Consider the following 6,000-nt stretch of genomic DNA (forward strand, 5'->3'; position numbering starts at 1 on the left):
ATGGCGCACAGCTAACTACATTTTCTGGCCTCAAGGTGATGCATCTGTCAGGCGCCGTAACTTTCCAGTCTAACAGCATGTTCACTGACAAAGAAGCGAAAGTACTCCGAGCAACCAAACGAACGGCTTCGAATGAGTATGCACTAAACAATATCTTAAAAAAAGGTCACCCTTCATTTTTACAGTAGCGCTCTACTTGATCAGCCAGTAGATGTTGCCCAGAAGTTTCGACACGAATATGACGCGTGTCGCAACACCATCTACTGAACGCAAGGACTCTGCTAAGGTTTTCGTCATCTTTGCAACAAAAACAACCAAAGTGGTATTTGCCGACGCAAGATCTTGTGTTCTAGTTATGGGCAATGCTACAGCGCCCATCTCCCAGTTTCGGCTCCCAGCTCGCCTGAAAACTTTTCTGATCACGAAGGTTCCTCAAAAGCATGTCATAATGATACCTAAAATTTAATGTACACCACGAGGGGAATGATAACCTTTGGCGTAGACGCAATCCTTCAGTTTCAGAAAGTCTCTAATGTCATTGCAGATGCATTTTGACATCTACTTCTTCATGGACGAAGTAACACCCATAGTTATATCATAATTCCTGACAAAAGAGCACTTACCGCTTGCTACTGCTACAAGCAAGGTTTCGCTAAATGATGTAGAATACAGCATAAAGGGTGGACGCGGGGAAACAACCTTGTCATCTTAAGAACTTCCCTACTTTAACGCGTGCGAGAAACTCTCCGATGTGGGTGTAGTAGATGGAGGAAAATATATTGCAATCTACGATGAGGTTAAAGACAGGCGTGTCACTTCTGAAAAGCTGTGTGGCCTCTATTAATGGCTTCGACTAAACTAACGAGTTGAAGCAATAAGTCCCTGCCACATTTATCACACGCTTGTCATGTCTGCTATGCCATCATTCGCGCCTTTGCAGCCCATGACATCACCAGAAAAACCATGGAAAAATCTCGCAGTGGGCATTGCATGCATAGGACGTCTTGAATGGGCACCTTCCAACTACAAATACATAATACACTTTACTCAGTCCCATTTGAGCGCCCTAAAGTTTCCTCTTCATTATCAGTCACGTCGCACACTGCCGTCGATTTTCTGCAACTGGTATTCAACCGCGAGGGTTTTTCCGGGTGATATTGTAAGAAGCAATGGACCGTAATTCAGGTCCCCAATGCTCAAGGAATTCTTGCGTGCGTGTACTAGTATACTATCTTGTATCTTCAGTACACTACCTGCATAGAAACGGTGTAATCAAAGTATTCAAAATGATACTCAAATATTAGCGAAATTGTAAAAACTCCCTTTGAGGACTTCCTTGGTCCTCGACCTCGGCCCGTATATCTCGACGCCATAATCAACAAGTGGCGTATCTACTGCAAGGCTCCTACACTGTCGTCATCGCAGGGTACAACTCGGTATTACTTGAATGCCTTCTGAGGACAACGTACACTCTACGGCAGAGCCGAAACCACTTCGCCTGTTTGTCTAAGCCAAGTAGTCATACACCGAAGGGTACGTGAATAATAGGCGCGGTGCTATGTCGGCAACATTTCGAAAAGGTGACCTCGTTCGGGTAAGAATTCTCACCGCTAGGGAAAACCGTTTTCGTACATAGATCCTTTAAAAATAGCCAGAACGAGAGGCTGGAAGTCATTAGTTCTAAGTGACGGCCACTGCTGGAAGTCTTTCGCATACCAGAAAATTGATCCCACTAGGCTCCGCCCTTGGCACTCCGTTCTATGTCCGTTTGTGTGGATAATACCGTGCCCATACGCAAGTATCGCTTTTTTTTTTAGAACGAACAGTGGTGTATTCAGCTGAAATTTCAGTTTTGCTTTCCCGGTGGCCTGTGCTAACACCGGCAGCACATCTCTCTTTTCCCTCCCCACACAAACCATTGCCAATCAACGGTCCACCCTGGGCTGCTGTCTGCGCCTGTTCTTTCCCTCCGTCCCGGTACCGGACAGCAGTCTCCTGAAGGGAATGATAATTTGCGTCCCATTAACGGTACGATAATAAATAAGCAATTGAGTAGTGGAAAATTGCTGGTCTGTTGTGTTGAAAAGCCCGACACTAATCCATTGGTCCATGGGAACAGCGCAAAAGCCAAAATGTCGGTATTCAACATAAACGGTAACATACATGGTAATGGTTTCAAAGTGTGGAAAAAATGTGCGGCAAAATGATTTTGTATTCATGGTTCAAGCATAAATTGCATCTCCAAATTGTCACTGAATGAACCCAAAGAAAATACTCCCGCACCCGACTCCCATAAAAGGATAAACAATTTCCTTGCTGCTAGTGCTTACTTAAGTATTTCTTGCAGTTTGAGCCAACATTTCGATAAGTGGACTTGTTTTCGTCTGAGTAGGCTATCCCGGCCTCATGGAGGCTTCATATGTTGCCCAAACTGGTCGCGGAATTAGTGACCGGCTGTGGGAGCATGCCAAAAAAGTAGAAAATAATGAACACCACTGGCAATCTCGTGCGGTGTCTTGTTTCGTTTGACAGACAGCACGTGTAGGACAAGATTTGAGATGACAACGATTCTGCGATTCTGTGAGATTTCAAGTGGTTTGAGTATTTTCTACATTTTTGGCATGGTCCCATAGCCGGTCATTAATGCCGCGACCAGTTTGGCCAACATAGAAAGCCCCACATGAGAGCGGGATGCAGTATGTTATTGCTATATCACAGTAAAGCAAGGTGTAGTGACGTTGGTCAACCTGGCTGCTTTATTCATTACCGGCTACGGCACCATGCCAAAAATGTAGAAATATTGGCACTATAATTTAGATCTCGTGCGATACTTTGCTTCGTATGACAGGACGTGTAAAGCGTACGGCAAGGTTTGAGAAGAAAATTCTGGCCTAGAGGGGTAATAGTAAGGCTGGGCTTCTGTTAGAGGCTCATCATTAAAGTTGTCCGATTGTTGTGTAAACCAAGGAGAGGCTACCGGAGAGGCGAGAACTAGGAGGAGGTTTCCTTGTCAATAAGTATATAGCGGGTATTATAGATGAATTCATAGTATTAATGAGAGGGTGCACAGGCATCGCAATTAGGCTTAATAAGCGGTATAAACTAAACGTTGTACAAACCTATGCACGGACATGTAGTTATAATGACCAGGCAGTTGAAAGCTTCTACGAAGATGTAGAATCGGCAGTGCGAAAAGTAAAGACGCAGTACACTATACTAATGGGCGATTTCAATGCCAAGGTAGGAAAAAAGGCAGGAGACCAGGCAGTAGGTGACTATGGCATTGGTTCTAGAAATAGCAGGGTTGACGTACTCGTTGAGTTTGCAGAGCGCGTTAACTCAAGAATTATGTATACCTTCTTCAACAAACAGAAGAACCGGAAATGGACATGGAAAAGTCATAAAGGGGAGACTAAAAATGAAATTGAGTTCATTCTACCTTCAACCCCCGCCATTATGCAAGATGTAGTGGTAATCGGGAAAGTACGATGCAGTGACCACAGGATGGCGAGGTTAATAATTAGTCTAAACCCGAAGAAGGAACGCAGCAGATTAGTGAGAAAGAAGTCCATCAACGAATTAGCGGTGAGGGGGAGGGCAGAAGAGTTCAGGATCTCGCTACAGAATAAATATTCAGCTCCAACTGAGGATGGCGACATTACCCTAGAAGCAATAAACAATAATTTCAGAGATATCATTACTGAGTGCGCTGTAGAAGTAGGCGGTTGGAGGGTTAGAGAGGATACCGGTGCGCTGTCTAAGGAGACGAAAGATTTGAATAAGAAACGCCACAGTATGAAAGCTTCCAATCCAACAGACGAGATATAATTGGCAGAAATATCAAAGCTAATAAGTAAGCGCAAAGTTGCCGATATAAGAAAGTATAACATGGAAAAAATTGAGCATGCTCTAAAGGACGGTGGAAGGCTTAAAGCGGCGAAGAAGAAATTGGGCATAGGAAAAAAACCAGATGTATGCGCTAAGGGACACGGCTGGAAACGTCATCACGGTTATGGACAAGATAGTCAAAGCATCCGAGGAGTTCTATACTGATCTCGATAGTAGCCAAAGTAGTCAGGACCGTATGAGATTGGCCGTAGGAAAAACAGTCAGATATTCTACCGGTGACGAAGGACGAGGTCAAGAAAGCACTAGAAACTATGAAAAGGGAGAAATCAGCTGGAGAGGATCAGATAACTACAGATTTGCTGAAGGACGGGGGGGATATCGTCCTAGAAAAACTGGCCACCCTGTATACGCTGTGCCTTGTGTCATCGACGGTACCGGAACCATGGAAGAACGCCAACGTTATTCTCATTCATAAGAAAGGGGAATCTAAGGACCTTAAAAATTACAGACCAATCAGCGTACTGTCTGTTACGTATAAGGTATTTACTAAGGTAATCGCTAATAGAATCAGGACAACCTTAGACTGCAATCAAGGTAACGATCAAGCAAGTTTTCGGAAATGGTACTCTACTATCGATCATATCCATACCATCAACCAGGTGATAGAAAAATGCTCGGAATATAACCAGCCCTTATACATAGCATTCATTGATTACGAAAAAGCTTTAGACTCAGTTGAAACCTCGGCGGTGATGCAGGCATTGCGAAATCAGGGGGTAGATGAGCCGTACATGAAAGTGCTGGAAGATATATATAGTGGCTGCACAGCAACCATTGTTCTGCATAAAGAAAGTAACAAAATTTCCATAAATAAAGGTGTTAGGCAAGGAGACATGATTTTCCTAGTACTATTCGCAGCTTTATTAGAGGAAGTATTCAGAGAATTGGAATGTTAGCAGTTAGGGATAAGGGTAGATGGAGAATACCTCTGTAATCTGCGACTTGCTGATGACATTGCCTTGCTAAGTAACTCAGGAGAGGAACTGCGAAGAATGATTGGTAACCTACGGTAATATTCAACAGCCTCGGGAAGGAACAGCAGTTTACGTTAGGTAGCGAAGCACTGGAAGTAGTAGGCTAATATGTCTACTTAGGACAGGTAGTAACCGCAGATGCGGATCATAAAAAGGAAATTTCAAGAAGAATAAGGTTAGGAGGAGCGGATTTGGCAAGCACTCGCAGATTATGACTAGCAGCTTACCGGTATCGCTCAAGAGGAAAGTATACAACAGTTTCATCTTACGTGTACTCACCTATGGGGCTGAAACGTGGAACGAAAAATGGTAGGGGTAGCATTAAGAGATAGGAAGCGTGCAGAGTAGGTCAGAGAAATAATTCAAGTTACTGACATTCTAATGAAAATTAAGAAGAAATTGGCATGGACAGGACATATAGTGCGAAGAGAGGATAACCGATGGTCGCTTAGGGTAACAAACTGGATTTCAAGGGAAGGAAAGTGTAGCAGGGGCGTCAGAAAGTTAAGTGGGCGGATGAGGTTAAGAAGTTCGCAGGGGTCAAGAGGATGGAGCTAGCACAGAACAGGGTGAATTGGAGAAATATGGGAGAGGCCTTCGCCCTGCAGTGGGTATTGTCAGGCTTGTGATGATGATGATAATGATGATGATGATGATTATGATGATGTGTAAGTTTTAGGTCTGCGCATGTATGTTCTGCTGAGTGTGATTTTAAGATTCGTTTTTGAAGCAGAAGATTCCCTTGGCCAGCCAGCTCCAGCCTTCAGCGTCAGCTAAGGTGGGTGCCTGAAAGAGCGCAAACTCGGGCCTCTCGTTTCATGTGGGAAGGTGGCATTAGAACCAGCTTGCCATGATATTCAAATTCACATTACTCCTATTCCCACAGCTGTTCATAACAGGCATGACAATGGGTTCTGAATAGAACGCGGGTGTACTGTGAAGCGTTAAACGGAACACTGGCTGTGTTGGATGCAACGCTAGGTCGCCCGCAGCCAAAGCTTTCGCTCCCCGTTCGGTTCAGAAGCGCTGAACCCCTCTAATATTTTTTCAATAACTCGATCGCTGAATGACTTCAGTGTCTTCTTTGTATTCTCTTCTCGCATTCTCGAATTTTCCT

Source organism: Amblyomma maculatum, chromosome 6, assembly GCF_055883805.1.
Source record: "Amblyomma maculatum isolate TAMU_Amacu chromosome 6, ASM5588380v1, whole genome shotgun sequence".
Lineage (NCBI taxonomy): Eukaryota > Metazoa > Arthropoda > Arachnida > Ixodida > Ixodidae > Amblyomma > Amblyomma maculatum.